At 34.0% G+C, this 19049-nt stretch overlaps 1 long non-coding RNA gene across 1 annotated transcript; it reads right to left on the reverse strand.

The window, feature by feature from the left end:
* Positions 1 to 5275: 5275 nt before the first annotated feature.
* LOC145726149 (uncharacterized) lies at positions 5276 to 18558 on the reverse strand. Its single transcript, XR_014177506.1, has 3 exons — positions 18395 to 18558; positions 18084 to 18265; positions 5276 to 5373 (listed from the first exon to the last, which is right to left on the reverse strand). It is a non-coding gene; the product is annotated as an uncharacterized LOC145726149 (long non-coding RNA).
* Between the last annotated feature and the right edge of the window lie 491 nt (positions 18559 to 19049).

Here is a 19049-nt window from a genome sequence, read left to right on the forward strand (position 1 = left end):
ATCAAATCCTACTTAGAATTAAAAAAAAAATAGTAATTAAAATCTGCTGTACATGTAAATGCATGCAATAATAAAAGATTAAATAACTCGAAAACGGTCGACTTTTAAGACTTACAACAAGTATACCTTTTTTACGTAGAAAACATCTTAGAATCATATTTTGAAGTCATATGGCCGTTTCAGTTCCGTAAAAAAAAGTTTGAACCTCTTGAAGGGACGGAGATGGTTACCGCTAGCGCCCCCTATCAGCTACTACAAAACAAATGAAAGCATCGTATTTTACGCCTGCCAAAACCCCTTTATACCAACTTTCAATAATTTATATCAAAAGACCGTGAAGATATGACAAAAAAGCTAAAATAAAATTTCAACTTTCACACCCTGTATCTTTCTTAATATTAACTTTCGGTATAGGACAATTCAGCTAAATCGTATTATTTTGATGTCAGGAATATGCTGTAGCTCTATGTCCCATTACTTATGGTCCACCCTGTATATATATATATATATATATATATATATATATATCAAGGGATTTTATTATATAAACATGTGAATGTTAGACATTAAGATTAGCAATTAATACGTTTTTATTGCGTTTAACACTGACGGGAGTTGCTACGCGAAGAAACCAAAAGGAAGCCACTACAAAATGAAGAGCAAACAAGGCTTTGGATCAGACTCGGTCAAAACTAATACACGCCACTGGAAATGGAAACGGAAATCAGCAAAAGCTAAAAGCAACGGGCACAGGAGACTGGAAACGCTGACGATGAAAAACCAACCACGAGACATCAGACCGCGACCACAGTCGAGTCGGTTTGTAACCGTGGTCGCGGAAGGAATAACTACATTGAGCCGTAGTGCCCCGCCACGGAGATGGTCTCAAATCGGCCCCATACAACGCGGACCAGGATCTTAATAATCGAGTTATAGGCAAACTTCTTTAAATTTGTATTGCTAACTGCCTGATAGGGCTGACCACCACAACATTGGGTTGACACGTATTTCCATCTCGGACCGGAGGCTCTTGAAATTCTAACAATTTATGTATTATGGGCAGGAGGAACGCAGCCCCGAAGATTCAAAAGTTGAAATTGGTTGAGGTACGTTCTCACCAGTGACCTTAACCCCAATGTGTCTATTTCTACCAGGGTCACCACACGTAAGTTACCCCTGTGGTAACTTTTCTACCACCTTTTGCTGGGACTTCTCCAATCCAAAAGGATCGAGGGGCCATGATAATCTCCTCTGTGTCGCTCCAGATTTTAGTTTATGTGCCGCCGAAGCGAGTGACAGTACCTAGATGAATGTACACGGTGAAATGTCTCGCACAAAATCTGACAGTACCTAGATGAAAGTACACAGTACAGTGATCTGCACAAAACCTTTCAAGATCTGCTGAGAAAGACCTGCTGAACTGGTTTAGAAATCTTCGTTTAGTGCAGTCTTCAAAATCCGCGTTTAGTGCAGTGAAGTGCCGCGAAAAGAAGATAGAATCCCCGAACAAACAATAGTGCGCAGAATATTAGTGAATCGCGAGTGAAAAGTCTCCCGCCTCAGTGTTAAAGCATAGAGACACTTTTTTTTATATATATTATAGAAGTAAGAAGACAACAAAAACCATTTATTTTTATTTTTTATTGTAATAATATGTTTCCTTTTTCTTTTCATTATGAATGGTATGAACCTCATACTAGTGTAAAGACAGAAATTTTATATTCTCTAATTGACGTATATGATAGGAATAATTTCAAAATATCCAGCTATTGGAACTTGAGTCCATAGATATTAAATTTTATGATTTATTTTTTATTTAAATTCTGTGAAAAACTAGGGGCTATACTTTGTTGGTTAGTGTTTAAATGTAACTACGATAAATTTTGTTTGTGTTGTTGTAATAAGGGGGAAAATCCATTAAGGATATTTTTATATTACCTCTTTGTTCTATATTATCTTTTTTCGTTTGCTATGAGATTAGAATTTGTGGTGTCAAATTTCTGTTACATTGCCACCACGATTAAAAACTTAAAAGTATAATTAATTTAATGTTATTTTGTTTAGAAGACTTGCATAGTGAACTTTCTGTCAATATAATTAATATTGTGAAAAGCTAGGGACTACCTTTTGTCGGCCGGGGGAATGTGTCACAAGTAGATTCTCGTTAATTAATTTAATACTAACTACTACTAATACGTTAATTAAGTCAGCAAATAATCGGCCACTGACCGAAACAAGTCGTCGACCACTTGAGTTGCAAAATAAGCAATCGAACCTTTTTAGAACGGAAGCTAGCTAAGGTGTTGCAATCGCCAGTCAGCAATAAGTCATCAATTGTTCGGACAATGATCCAAGTGCTTAGACAAGCAATTAAGAAATTGAACTGACTAAGGGATCGCAATACCTTACAATAAATAGCCGAGAAATTTGGAAAGAGGGGGAGTCAGAAATTATCCGCGAAACAAAACGGTTCGGTCGCGAAAGTGAAGGGAACTCTACCCTGACACCCTCGGTCCAAAATGGTTTGTGCATTTATTATCATGTAAGTACAAACTATGTAATTTATGAATAAGCCAACTTGTGTCTGACAATGTGTATAAAATCTAAAGTCTTCAACTTTACTAGTTTCTCTCTATGAATAAACGTTGTGGTTTTTGTTATCCAATCTTTGAGTTTAACTTGACTACGACCCCAGCCTACACGTCCCCGCGTTACGACTAAAAATTAGATCGTGACAATATAATGGTGTCGTTGTTCAAAATTCTCTATTTGACATTCTTATTTATTTTCGTACTTATCAATTTGTTTTGTTATCAGACAACAGACAAATGTATCGAATGATTGAAATTCAGTGTTGCAATTACAGTCACTTATGGTCTTAAAAGTTCATCATTCATCGCAACTAGATGATTGGTATTTTTGGCAAACACTTACAACGAGCAATTTCCTTTGGCTGCAAATGCACTTTTAAATAATACATATGTAGATGATATTTTAGCAGGAGGTGAATCAATTGAAGAAGTACAGACGTTAAAATGTGAATTGATTGAACTTTTAAAACTCGGTTCTTTTCAACTTCATAAGTGGTGTTCTAATAAAATGTTTGTTTTTAGAAGACATAGCTAAAGAAAAGTGCCATCTTGATGATGTAGACATTAATAAAACAGAGTCAATAATAAAAACGTTAGGATTAGTATTTGTTCCAAAAAATGATTGTTTCAAAATGTCATCTCCAAAAACCGACCCTAAAAGTCTATTAACTAAACGACAAGCATTAAGTTTTATTTCAAAATTTTACGACCCTCTTGGATTACAAACTGTTGATGCAAAAACTGTGGTTGTGTTGCTATGTGCTACCCACTGAACTTTTAGATGAGTGGAAAGAATTTGTTGTGAGCTTATCAAACATGATACCTTTTAATGTAGAAAGAAACTTACACTTTGCAAATGCAATTTGTATTGAACTGATTGGTTACTGTGATGCTTCTATTCAAGCATATGGAGCTGTTTTGTATATTCGAGCAATTTTTCCTGACCGTGCCTTTGTGAATATATTGTGCTCAAAATCAAGATTAGTTCCTCTTAACAACATACTTACTTAACACCAGGTCATTTCTTAATTGGTTTTTCCATCACAAGTTTTCCTGAATCAAATTGACAACAGATTAAGATTTTATAAGCTGTGCACCAAAATGCAACAACATTTTTGGCAAAGGTGGCTCAAAGATTACTTAGCTCAACTTCAAAGTAGACCAAAATGGCGTTTTGATGTACCTAATTTAAGAGGTTTATTAGTTCTTCTTAAAGAAAACCATACACCATCATTAAAGTGGCCAATGGGCAGAATTACTAAAGTTCTTCCACGTAAAGACAATAAAGTGAGGGTAGTGGAAGTAAAAGCTCAAAGTGGAAATTATTTAAGCTCTATAACTAAAATTGCAGTTTTGCCCATTTGAACGTCACTATAAGGTATTACTATTCGTTTTTAAATTTTAAGAACATACTCTAGAAATGTATTAGTATGTAGGTGAACAATTAATAGTAATTTAAGTTATTATTATGACTTTAGAAGTCTAATTTTTTACTGACTTTCGTAGTCACTTTCTTTTAGACATTTATTGTAAAATCAGTGCTTTGGGTTGCAGTATATTCTAAGCCTTTAATAATTCTTAAGGCTCCAGCATGTTGGATACAAATCCAACAAGACATGGCAACAATGTATATTAAAAATGGCGCGCCGAACCGAATTAGTGTGTTTTATAGTTTTAGAAGCGAGCACACGTTTTAAATTATATTAAGTTTATTTTCATATGTAGGTTTTGCACCGATCATATTTTAGGCTCTACCTTAACTATAATTGGTATCCTAATTCTCAAACTTTGTATATTATGTAAATACAGTTAACCGAATAAAATTTATCGCCTGTGGGTTGTGTTTTTCTTTAAGATAACAAAACTGTCGAGATATTGAAGCATGTACCAGTTAAACTAGAACACATACAATTATCGAAAAATTACCAAGCAGGTGATTCTCTTGGAATAAACAGGTATATTGTTACCGTGGCTATGGGGTAAACAACAGTCACCAATATAAATAATTGTCAAATAAAGTCGAATATTAAGTTGGCAAATATTAAATTAAAAAAATGTCCTGCGATCAAGAATTAATGGATTGTACACCGCCAGAAATACGACAGGCTGCTAACGCAGCAGCACATAACATGGTGCAAAAAAAAGATGATGAATATCGGTTTCAAAAGAGAACTCTTAGCATATTTTTGAGAACAAACGGGACAAAACAATGGATAGATGGAAATCTAGTACTGTGACAGAAGTTTATGCGGATAGCTAAATGGAGAATAAAACCAAAACAGTCTACTATGCTGTTCCCAACGTTCCATGTCTTCTGTAGCTGCTGCAAGTAGTTCACAAACCTCAGTCATTCAATAGCAAATTAATTTGTTGATCAAAGACAACTGTTGGAAACGTCAGGGCTGGTACTAAAACTATACTAAATATTTCGATAAACGCTTACAATAATTAAAATTTAACCATTAATTCAATAAGTAGTTTATTGTATTTTAGTCTCCCGTGTCAACTTCCGCACAGTTACTTAGTTCGCCATGCGTAGATTGACCTTTAAAGAAATGGCAATTTTACTAATTCTTCACCATTTAGTCGGATATTGAATAAAAATCATTCAGCCAGATAATGTTGATAGAACAATGCTGCATATGGTATAACAGCAAATCAAAAGAGCAAATAAAACTACACCGCCCGCGCCTCCACCTTTAGTTTATTATCAAAATATATAAGAAGTCCGAGGTTCACCAGAACTGACTTTTTTTTGCTTCACGCTTCACCGGAGGAATATCTGAAACAAAGAAAATAATATTACGACAAGAATTTAAAAAATGTCAATAATAAAATGCACGAGGTAAGGTTACAGTCAGAAGGCTAGTAGAACATCTTACCTATTATTAGCGGGTAACAAATAATATGTCACGACTAGCGTGACTTGTCGAATTGAATTCAACCTTACTACCTGGGATCTCGTTTCAGCGTGAAATAAAACACACAGTCAACTCTTCCATTTAATTCTATTAAATAAGCTCTTTAACTTGAACAACATAAGTTACTAACTCATAAAATAACTAACTGGAATAAACCCCTCTATAAGGTATAACTTCCTTTTTATAACCTTCCAAACACTGATTGCACCAATCAGAAACTCCCAGACTTGGTCTCTTTTAGCCCACCACTCGTGAGGACCTTTCGACCTAAGACACTTAGAAATATTTCGCATATTTCACAACCCAGCATCAGCGCAGGGGCACTTCAACTGTATTCCACATTTTTAATGTTTCCGCTCAAGTAATATCCATTCCAAATTTCTTAATGTTTCCGTTCAAGTGAAATAAATTTGACTTATTTCCTTCGTGACATTATAACAAAAATGTTAGTAGAAAGATTCAAAACAAACTTTCAAATAAAATTGTTTCTACTTGCAAAAATTCAAGAAAGCCACAGTATTGCACTTAAAGGAAGATCGTCTGCCGACTCTCATCTAACTTTTTCTGTTAACCATTTAAAGATACCGCTTGCAATTTTCTTTGGACAACAAATTTTTAATAAAATTGTCTATTTTGGTTTGAAACAAAACCAAGAAAAATTCCAAACTTGAGTTAAGACTGATATTATCACATAGCTTATAAAAAAAAGCTCAAAAAATGCGCACGAAAACAGTATTGAATTTTTGGATAGTCCTATACTATATATATATACACCTATATAATAATATACAGGACGTTCAAATTTATAAAAAAACAAAGTTTGGTCTTTCACAGTGTTACGAGAGGCCCTTTAGCTACCCACCATTTTTACTATTTTTTGTTGTAAAAGAAGTCAAACGTTGGATTTTTAAAACGTATTATACCAAATTAATAAGTTTAAGCTTTGCTGTAAGTAACGTACAAAATTAGATCAAATATGGATTTTCCTAAAAATTAATTAAATTCATATTTTTTATAAAAAAAAAACATAAATGTTTTAAAAAAGAAGTAGTAGTCCATTTTCTTTCAGTGGAGTTGTACAAGTACAAAAGGAAGGGAATGACACGCAGTCGTCTCCACAATACTTTATTTCGACCTTCAAAAGGTAAGGCCTGCTCTACTAGTTTCGGACATATAAATGGCCATCTTCAGGAGCTACAAGAATAACTTACTCTACTTATGCGTAACAGGTGATTAACAAACGGGAAAAAACCTACTTCAACTCAACAAGGTAGGCCATTTATATGTCCGAAACTATTAGAGCAGGCCTTACCCTTTTAAGGTCGAAATAAAGTATTGTGGAGACGACTGCGTGTCATTCCCTTCCTTTTGTTGTTGTTTTTGTTATCCAATCTTTGAGTTTAACTTGACTACGATCCCAGCCTACACGTCCCCGCGTTACGACTAAAAATTAGATCGTGACAATATTTTGTGGAGATCGACTGAGTTTTGTTTTTACTTTATTTTTAGTGTTAAAAAGAGCAATGAACCTAATTATTGAATAATATTAAAGTAAATTATCTACTCATTATGATATTAATGTTGTTTTAAAAAAACATAAAAAAACAAGTACCTAAAAACACACTCAGAAAAAAATATACACACAATGGTAAAAAAAAAAACAAAAATAGAACTTTCAGTTTTTCGGTTTTTGTCTGATTTCTCCAAATGAAATAAAATCTTGTTCATTTTTTTACTAAATTATTTAGCAATAAAATGCGCAACTTTGCTTTCATTTAATTAAAGCTCTACCAACTATAGTTTCTTAGATAGCAATGCTAGTGCATCAAATTTGTAACACCCTATATGTAAACAATTTGAACACCCTGTAGCATCAAACCTAAATTTATTTACATTCATCTTTTTATGTCATTCCTGTCAAACGTTTGTACCAAATATTCTATAGTACTAGTAATAGCATTCTACCTTTTGAAAAATGGTCCTGTAGTCAACTTTTCATAACAAAAACAAACATGTTTTTGAAAAAAATAAATAAAATCATAGAAAAACTATTAGGTTTAGGTAGAACATTATCAACATAAAAGTTTTAGAACGCCATGTAACATTTAAAAACTTATTAACAAATATAAGATTATATTTAAAAAAAGTATTATTATCTCTGCCCCACCTTTATAAACCACCGTGTATAGTCAAAAAAAAAAAACAAAAAACCAAAGATATTTAATAAATAAAGTTTTTCATTTCGATTTTGGAAAAAAAGGGCCCATTTAAATTAAAACTGATCTTATCACATAACTTATAAAAAACCAAACTAAAAAAACAGTGCATGCTTGATGTATCATTCCTGTAACAAATCTTTTTTACAATCAATAGGTAATATTGATTTAAATAATTTTATTTTGGATTAAAAGGTACTTTCTTCCTCTTTCTGATGACCTAAATAATCTTTTGGAAAGTTACCAAGGATCCGAGTATACAGGGTTTGATGAAAGTGTCAAGGTCAAGGTCAAAAAATGGGTCAGGACAAAAAATTTGCTTTTGTGTTTCAAAATAACCTTAATCGAGTCTTGTGGTCAATATTTCTGGACGTTTTCTCTAGTTTGGTGATTAAGGGCGGTTTACAAATTCTATTAAAAAATTTAAAAAAGGGGGTTATTTTTACTTCTCTTGTTTTTAATTTAAACATTTCCTTAAATCTTTTGTGGAAAAAGAAAGGGATTAACAAGGCTACACTTAAAACTAGGTACCCAATTTAAGTAAAAAGCTTAATCTGCATTATACAGGGTGACCCAAAAAAACTTTGAAAACAAAATCATATTTTTATCATACATTTTTGCATGTTTAGTGATTTTAATAGAAAATAATAATATTGGATAAAGAAGCACACTATTTGATTAATGCTCAGGAAAGGGAGGAGAAAAATTAAGTCATTCATCATTAGACCAGGGTCATGATTACACAGTCAACACAAAGACGAGCATTGTGCACACACACACACACACACACAGTGAACACATGTTTTTATATTCAAACATAATTAGAATGAAAATGAAAACTGTAAAAATATTGTAATATCGGTAAATAAAATTTATAAAGTACTGTAAAACGATGAACGTTAACTTTAGATCGCCTGACTCCATATTGAACAATTCTGTCGTTTTAACGCAAAATAGAGGGCTTTTAAAAACATTTTTAACCGACATTATAATAGTTTTACAGTTTTAATTTTAATTATATTGTGAATGTAAAAGCAAGTGTTGACTGTGGGTTTTGTAATGTGTACAATGCTTGTCTTTGTGATGACTGTGTGATCCTGACCACCTCTTTTTAAGGTCTGATGATGGCTTAAGAGCCAAAACCGTTAGCCGGACTTAAATTGTCTCTATCCTTTCCTGATTAAAAAACATGGATCACTTTGCGGATTAGAACAACTTTATCTTAATATTTGTTTAATGATCCGAATCATGTATCTAGACATTAATAACATTTATTGGTAAATTTCAAATATGTTGTTTAGCTAAGCTATTTAATAAACTTAGTGCAGATTGACTCTGTGATTTTACTTTACTTACACTCACTACAATGTGGGAATATGATCTACTTCTTTTCAATTAAATTGGGTAGTTTTAAGTGTAATTTGGCTTATCCCGTATTTCTTCAACAAAAAATCTAAAAAAATGAAGAGACGAAACAATAAAACCATTTTTGAAATTTACCAATAAATTTTATAAACGGCCCTTAATTGCCACTGTTGGAATCGTCTAAATATATCAATTGGATCTTTAAATAGGATTGGATCTTCTTTATCCAATATTATTATTTTCCATTAAAATCACTGAATATGCCAAGATTTATGATAAAAGTTTTTTTTGGGTGTACAGAGGTTTATGGGTTTTCACCGTGTACAGAGTGTCTCTAAAAGGTCTGTACAAAATCCTATGACATATTCCTGACTATTATAGAGTATTACTCTCAAATCTGGTAGCCAGAGGTTTTTCGAGATGCGAAACCCGAATTTAGACACTTACAATTTGAACAAATTTCAGGTGACAGTATTTCGGTACAGTATCGAACACTTAAAACCGAAATATCTCGACAACAGTTTACATTAGCGGTTATTAGCAGGAGTACCTTTTTTTCTTTAAAATGTTTGAAACATCATTTCCTTAAAAAATAAATAAGAAAATTACACAGAGAAAAAAGAATGGTCACTTAAAATCATCAGTAGTACACTTTAAAGCGCCCTCTAACGGCCGCAGTAAAAATGTGTCCAAATTCGGGTTTAGCATCTCAAAAAACCACTGGGTACCAGATTTGAAAGTAATATGTTACAAAACGTAATATGTAATATTTTAAAAAATCAATTTTTATTTTTTAACTTCACCACCCTGTACCTCGAAAACGGACCAATTTGGGACAAAGGTAAGTTGCTTCAAATCAGCTTATTTTGATGTTAGGAATATGTGATAGGATTTTGTACAGACCTTTTAGAGACACCCTGTATAACAAAGATTAAGCTTTTTACTTAAATTGGGGAGTTTTAAGTGTAGCTTTACTAATCCTTTTCTTTTTCCACAAAAAATTTAAAGAAATGGTTAAATTTAAAAAATTTGAAATTTTGCAATAAAATTTGTAAACAGCCCTTAGTCACCAAACTGGCAAAAACGTCTACAGATATTAACAACAAGACTCGAATAAGATTATTTTGACAAACAAACACAAAACTTTTCATATTTTTACTACACTTCAGTCAAACCCTGTATACTCGGTGTTGAGGTGCGAGAGAAGTGGCAACACCGCGGACCGACAGAGCATCTACAAGTCTTATAAGGTGGACACGAGCCTCCCCTTTGCTCCGTATATTTCAGTTGAAATAAAGTGTAAATCAAAGAAATAAATACAGTCCATTATTATCAACGTTAACATTGGTCCATCGACCGGATTTTGGTGAAGTTTGGAGAAGAATAAACCAAAAACAGTGCCCATATTAGTGAAACTAAAGGCCACATCGACGAAGTTATTAACGCGGTGCAGTCGTGCACTTGACGCCACTTGAAGGAAAACGCAATTTCAAGAAATTTGCGCCACGGGTCAGACGGCAAGTAGAGTTTATTTATTATTTTGTAAAATATACCTTCGACTGTGTCATAAATGGCTAACATTACGGAATTGAAAGCCAAAAGGGGTGCTGTAAAATCCAAGCTAACTCGTTTGAGAACTTATTTACAGGAAAATGTTATAGGAAAAATTAATGTTCCTGATAGTGTATACAATCAGTTACAAGTTAGGTTGGAAAAAACAGAACCTCTTTTCGAAGAGTTTGAAACACTACAGTCAGATATAGAGTTGCTAGATGATTCCGACGCAGGCGAAAATGAAAGAACTTTGTTTGAAAATATATATTTTGAGTTGATTGGCGAGGTTAAGGCTATTTTAAAGGTTCGCTTTGAGAGTTTAATTGCAGTGGATCGGTTGAGTGCGGTTCATGCTGAATCAGTGGTTGGTTCAACGTCTAACGATCAGGTTCGCTCTATGGTAAAATTACCTCCAATATCAATACCAACCTTTGATGGTGATTACAATCATTGGTTAGAGTTTAAGGACATTTTTACAGCACTGGTTCATGATAATGAAACACTCACAAATATACAGAAGTTTTATTACCTTAGAGCTTCTTTAGTGAAGGAGGCTGCTCAAAGTATTAAGTCGTTGCAAGTATCCTCTGATAATTATGCTGTTGCCTGGCAAAGTTTGTCAGATCGTTTTGAAAACAAAAATATGATTATTCACAGTCACATTCGAGATATTTTTGAACATCCTAAGATTGTTAAAGAGTCACACGTTGAGTTAAGAAATTTATTTGACACATACACAAAACATTTGCGGGCTCTTAAAGCATTAGGAGAAGAAACTGAATCTTGGGATCGTTTAATTATATACATTATGTGTAATAAATTTGATGCAGTTACTAGACGCGATTGGGAAAGTTTTAAAATTACAGGCGACTTACCAACGATGAATGATATAAATACATTTTTAAAACAAAAATGCGATATTCTGGAAAAGTTGGAAAGCTGCAAACTTAATAAACCCTCAGGTGAAAGTCAAGTTAGCAAGAAAACTCGAGGCTACGGGTTTTCGGCTATTGAAAAAATGAAATGTTACTTCTGTCATGAAGAACATAGTGTATTTAATTGCAGTAAATTTTTGGGTTTGTCGGTAGCTGGGCGCATTTCCGAAGTAAAGAGATTAAAATTGTGCTCTATTTGCCTTAGAGACACACATCCATTTTGGAAATGCAAAATGAGAAAATGTTTCAAATGTCATAAGGCACACAACACAGTTTTACATTTTGACCGAGAAATTCCTAACAATCAACCAAATGTGCCAACCGCTGGCGCTCAAGAAAACGTTATAGAATCACCCGAGAATTCGACCGCCGCCATTGCACGCGTTGGGACCGGGGCCGATCGAAATATAATCGAATCGCAATGCGACGTTGCGCGATTGGGCGGACCGTCCCAAGTTTTGTTATCGACTGCGATGGTTTTACTAATGGGAGATAATGGTAAAATAATAAAGGCACGCGCTTTACTGGACGGGGGTTCACAATCAAATTTTTTATCTGAAAGGTTATGCGACAGTTTAGGATTAATATCGACTCCAATTGAGCATATAGTAAAAGGCATTGGTCAAACAGTTACAAATGTAAATAAATTAGCAAGTTTAACTATTCAATCGTGTAATGGTGATTTTCAGCAAAAAATAAAATGTCTTGTTTTACCTAATATAATATGCAAATTACCAACTGTCAGTTTTAATAAACAGATAATTAAAATTCCAACTTGGATGAAATTGGCAGATCCTACATTTAACGAGGTAAGTGACATAGATTTACTGTTGGGTTCTGATATTGTTTGGAGAATTTTAATTCCTGGCTACGAGACATTAGGAAAACATTTGCCTGTATTAAAAAATACATTATTTGGTTGGGTGATTGCAGGAGAAGTAGGAATGTCTGGCAGTTCACAAATTTCACAAGTTAATTATTGCAATTTGGTGATAAATTCAGACGCACTAACAGATAATATTATTGTTAAGTTTTGGGAATTGGAAGAATTAAGTAAGACTAAAATATTATCTGAGAGTGAGAAAATTTGTGAAGATTATTTTACAAAGACTGTCAAAAGAGATGAGTCAGGAAGGTTTGTTGTTAAAATACCGTTTAAGCCCAATCTAAAAATGTTAGGGAGTTCCCAAGAAATTGCCAAGCGAAGATTTGAGCTGCTTGAACGAAAATTAATTAAAAACTCAGAACTTAGAGTAGAGTATAACGATTTTATGAGAGAATATTGCGAACTTAAACATATGTCAGAATGTGATGAAGAAAGTAGTGAAGGTTTTTTCCTACCACATCATGCGGTCTTGAAAACGACTAGTCTAACTACTAAGTGCAGGGTAGTCTTCGATTCTTCTTGCAAAACTGACACAGGATTATCCCTCAATGATGTCCAGTATGTAGGGCCGACCTTACAACAAGATATTTTTTCTATATTGACTAGATTTCGAACTCATTTATATGTCATGACAGCCGACATTTCAAAAATGTATCGGCAAATACTGGTGGATACAGATGAGCGAAAATATCAAAGGATATTTTGGCGTTTTTCAGAAACCGATGAACTTAAGATTTATGCTCTGAATACCGTGACTTACGGCAATGCTTCATCGCCTTATCTAGCAGTAAAATGTTTATTTTACTTGGCTGAAGAAGTAGAAAGCGAGCATCCATATACTAGTAAAATAATAAAAAGGGATTTTTATATGGATGATCTGCTTACAGGATCGAACAGTCAAGAAGAAATATTAGAACTCCAAAAAAGCGTAACTTCAGTTCTCAGATCAGCCGGGTTTTCGCTACGGAAATGGTTATGTAATGATGATGACATCTTGAAAAGGTTTGAGCTGGATGAAAGTTTAGATGTCAGCATGATACACATTGGCCAAGGAGAACAAAATAAAACTCTTGGAATATACTGGGATTCCAACAATGATTTAATCTGTTATAAAATCAATGTTCCTAATATGTTAAATGTTGAGTGTCTTAGTAAAAGAGCAATATTATCAATAATTTGTCAGATATTTGATCCTTTAGGGCTTTTAGGTCCTCTGATAATCAGGGCAAAGATAGTCATTCAAGATTTATGGAAACACAAGGTAGGTTGGGATGAGCAAATACCACAGCAAGTACTGGAGTCCTGGAGTGAGTTTCATCGAGATCTGGACAATATTGGTAGCATTAGGATCCCAAGACATGCCATGATAAATGGGTATGTTGCTTTTGAGATACATGGATTTTGCGACGCGTCAAACAAAGCTTATGGAGCTTGCGTGTATCTTCGTTGCCAGTTGCCCTCGATGGAGTGGGTTGCAAATTTATTATGTGGAAAGTCTAGGGTAGCTCCGTTGAAACAAATAAATATACCACGGCTAGAGTTATGCGGAGCTGTTCTGTTGAGTAATTTAGTAAAAAAGGTAGCCGAGTCGTTGGAAATAAAGCCCAGTAAGCAGTACCTTTGGACGGATTCAACAATTGTACTAGCGTGGATCAGAGGTACCCCAACCAGATGGAAAACTTTCGTAGCAAACAGGGTAAGTGAGATACAAACGTTGTCCAACGCCAATGACTGGGGACATGTGAATTCAGGCGACAATCCCGCTGACTTATTGTCAAGAGGTGCTTTAGCAACAGATTTAAGTCAGAGTAAGTTGTGGTGGTTTGGACCCAAATGGCTCAAGCTCAATTTTTCTGAATGGAATTTACCAACGGAAGTTTTGCCAGAAATTATACCAGAACAGTGCAATTCCCTGACTTGCACGTTATTAACAAAAGAAAACGATGTTATAACAGAGTTAACAAATAGATTTTCGTCTCTACCGAAAATTGTAAGAATCCTTGCGTACGTTTTAAGGTTTACTAAAAATATTAAAGAAAATCAGAGACAATTAGGAGCACTTTTACCTTTAGAAATTGACAAAGCTTTAAAATGTTTAATTATTGCCGTTCAAAAACAATGTTTTTCACTCGAATACGACCTTCTTTCTCGAAATAAACCCATTAATAAAAAAGTAAATTGTTAACCTTATATCCATTCATTGATGATGGCTTAATTCGGGTAGGAGGAAGATTAAGGAACGCGAGTCAATCGTTTGACAAAAAACACCCGATAATTCTCCCTAGTAAACATCGGTTAACTAAATTAATAATAACGCAAGAACATGAACGACTATTACATTGCGGTGTCCAGACGCTTCTTTGCTCAATCAGAGAGCGTTTTTGGCCGATATCGGGACGAGGTGTTTGCAAAAATATTGTTCGCAATTGCGTGGTGTGCTTTAAGGCGAACCCAAAACCGTTAGAGTATTTGATGGGGGATTTACCTGCCTGTCGAGTAAACAGTTCACCACCGTTTGCAAATGTTGGTACTGATTACGGAGGTCCTTTCTATATCAAGGATAGAAAAACTCGAGGAGCAAAGATTACAAAGGCTTATATGTGCTTATTTGTCTGTATGTCCGTCAAGGCAGTTCATATAGAGCTCGTCACTGAACTAACCACTGAGGCTTTCATGGCTGCATTTAGACGATTTATTAGTCGCCGAGGTAGACCAGTAAATATTTATTCCGATAACGGGACCAACTATGTAGGCGCGAATAATGAAATTAAAGCTGTTTATGAATTTTTAAAACAAAAGTCTGAAATTATTGCCAATCAACTCTCAAACGAACTAATTCAATGGCATTTCATCCCAGCAAAATCGCCTAGCTTCGGAGGCATTTGGGAAGCCGGTATTAAAAGTTCAAAATCGCATATTAAACGTGTAATTGGTAATAAGACTTTAACGTTCGAGGAACTTGCGACCATTTTGACACAAATCGAGGGTATATTAAATTCGCGTCCATTATGTCCGATGACGTCTGACCCTGAAGATTGTTCAGCTTTAACTCCTGCGCATTTCCTGATTGGCAAATCCTTAACAGCTCTTCCAGAAAGAGATTTAACTCAAGTGCCAGAAAACCGTTTAAAACACTGGCAGAATCTCCAAGTAATGGGTCAACACTATTGGTCTAGGTGGCATAAAGAATATTTATGTGAACTACAGACCAGAGTCAAGTGGAAACAGAAGTTTTCAGATTTGCTCCAAATTGGATCGCTAGTGATTTTGAAAGAGGATCATGCACCACCCTGCAACTGGCCGCTAGGACGAGTAACCGAACTAATGCCTGGAGCGGACGGTGTGGTACGTGTTGTGAAAGTGCGCGTAAGAAATAACAACGTAACGAGAGGTGTAAACAAGCTTTGTGTTTTGCCAAATGATGATTGGACTCAGAAGACCGATCATAATTAAGATATTAAGGATATGTAAAAGGCCTGTTGGCTTGTTTTTTTCGCTACTGTTAGGTTTATTTAAATGACAATAATGTAAGTTTTAAGGAAACAGTAGTACATAATATTAGATTAAGTTAGTTATAAGCAAGTTGTTCAAGTTTCTTGTAGCATTGGACTTAAAGCGTAAATTTATATATTAGTTGTTAGTTAAATAGTTTCGAAAGTACCGGAGTACTTCCAAGGCGGGCGGAATGTTGAGGTGCGAGAGAAGTGGCAACACCGCGGACCGACAGAGCATCTACAAGTCTTATAAGGTGGACACGAGCCTCCCCTTTGCTCCGTATATTTCAGTTGAAATAAAGTGTAAATCAAAGAAATAAATACAGTCCATTATTATCAACGTTAACACTCGGATTCATGACAACTTTTAAAAAGATTATTTAGGTCAACAGACACGGAAAGAAAATACCTTTTAGTTGTCAAAAGAATTATTAAAATCGAGTCAATCAATTTGAAGAAACAGCTGTTGAAAAAAGAACTTAAATTTTGATGTCCTATTCTTTTTAACAAGCAGTCTAGTTTACTTTGGTATTAAGTTTTTTTTGTAATATAAAGTAGAAAAAAAAAGAGCAGGTAAAAGTAAAACCAATCACTTTGTACAAAAAATAGTTATTTACTAGCAGTAAGGCAAGTAAATAAAGTGTAAATAAAGATTAAAGTATTCAATTGAACAATGTCAGATGCTGTCCACCTGAGATATTATTTATGGAGAGGCAAAAGCTTGAATACCTATCCAAAATATCTAAAAATTCAGAAATATTGTTTTGGTTTTGAAAAAATTCCAACTCCACACAGATGTTTGCTTTATAATCAGTATTCTTTATAAACAGTGCGTTTTTTTTAATGCACAACATAGTATTTCACATGTTAAATTTTTAAGCACATGTTAGACCGTGTTATTTTGGAAGTACAAGTATAAAACTTGATGGGTGGCTGTTTCGTACCCTTAAGCTTAAGTAAGTTTACCAATTCGGCCTAAAAAGTGATAAAAAACTTTCAAAAAATCATCTTTTCTCAAACAGGTTTTATCTTTCCATACTTCCTTTATGTCGGTATAGCAAGTAAAATTTGGCATAGAAAGTAAAACAGGGTGATCAAAATGCAAATATTAACATTATATCAAGAAAGTTAAGAACAAAACAAGTATTTTTATAAATGAATTGTTCAAAGTGACCTCAGTTTGAAGTCAAACAGTATTCCAATCAATTATAAAATACCCTTTTGCGCGTTAAAAAAACGCACTGTACATTTTTTTCTTTGTTTATTGGGTCCTCTGTCTCAATACACAAAAAAGGTTTGTTGGAAAAATGGAATTTTGCACTATTTTCAACTAAGTTGAAAATAACATTAACTTAGTCATCCCAACACACTGACCACTGACTTAGGCTCAGTCTTGATACTGAAAAAAACCCTGACGTTTTTGTGGAAAATCTTTACCACCCTCTTTAGATAATCTAAAAAAGAACACAACAGCAGAACACAGAATACAACTGAATAAATATTAAACCTGATAATGTTCAATATGGAACACCAAGAAGAGTTTTTGTCAATGAAAATTGACATAAATTTTGACTTTTATTGTTCCAATAGGAAAGGTTATCTATTGTTGTAGTGAAAGGTGGGTTTTATAATAAAAACAAAATTACAAGAAATTTAAGTTTTGTTTGATATGACCAAGTGTTATCTCCTTCCCAAGAATATTTAGGTAACCAAGTTTGGTCGATATTAATTTAATTTAATTTTATTAGTGTGAAATTCCATTTTTCAAACAGACATTTTTTTTGTGGTGAGACAGAAAACCCAATAAGCAAAGAAAAAATGAGTAACTCGTCTCAACAAACATATAGAACATGTCTCTTCTCTTTATATACATGTTGTCTCAAACAAATGGTTTCTCAAGTTATCATTTGATATCACTACAAGCTACATACCTCCTTATTACTGTTACTTTAAACATGCCATTAAATAACACTACATATACCTAATACAAATTGACTCAAGCTTTAGCAGTGCAATTTACTAAAGTGTATAATAATTATGAATGTGGGAAACATGAAACAATAATGAAAACTGCATTGTTTTTCATTTTAATTTGAGTTTTAGTAAAAATAGTTAACTAACCTTAAAACTTGTTCTTTTATCTACTGTTGTAATGTAGTGCATTCAATTTCACTCTTTATCTCGATTGATATGCGGCAGTCTTCTTAGTGGATAATTTGGGCCTGAATCTGGTTAGTTCATAAAAAAATAAACTGAACCATATAGAAAATTAGTGAAGTATTCAGGATATACCGCATACAATTCTGTAAAAAAGGCTTAATTTGTTACTTGAACTATACTTAAAAAATGCTAGACTAGAAAATTTTTTAGAACTGAAGCATTAAGGGGGTTTATTACATAGGTTAGGTGTGAAACTGCCACTGTAATCTTACCTGGGCCAGCAGCTGTTTGATCCATTATGTCCATCAAAAAATATTCATTTACTTGATTTTAGGATATACCTAATCTTCACCAATTATTGGATTAATGTGATAAAATTAAATTATTTCAGCTGCATGTTAATCTTTTTGACAGAACTAAATAAACAAAAACCAAGTGACAAGTGACAAGACTAGTCGGCATTTGCTTTCTCAATAGATCCAAGATCTAGCGAATGTCAGCGAGACTTGTTTGCTTAAAGCGATACGCCGGGTGACGTCACAGTGGATGCTCGGGTGCACAATATGCACTTAATTAATACCCAAAGGATTACAGGCGTTGTCTGTTTTGTACTACTCTTTACATTAAAATTGTCTCAAATGCGGCTTGTTGTGTGTTACTAGAGGCCGCCCTGAAGTGTTATCTTTATCCTTTTTATGCCAATTAAGAATTTATTTATAAAATATAAAACTAACCATTAAAACATGCTGTCAGTTTATCACAATGTTGAGAGTAAGCTGGGTAGTGTAAAACTATTGTAGCGGGTTTCTAGCCTGGGTTCTAGAAGCTCTGGAAATCCTGGCAGTTTGGTGTTTCTTGGCGACGGGGCAAAACGCAGAGAAACGCACACTCAAACATCAACAATTTTAATAGTTTAAACTAAACTGT

The sequence above is a fragment of the Ips typographus genome, linkage group LG3 (assembly GCF_016097725.1).
Source record: "Ips typographus isolate SLU linkage group LG3, UJ_Ityp_2.0, whole genome shotgun sequence".
Taxonomy (NCBI): Eukaryota; Metazoa; Arthropoda; class Insecta; order Coleoptera; family Curculionidae; genus Ips; species Ips typographus.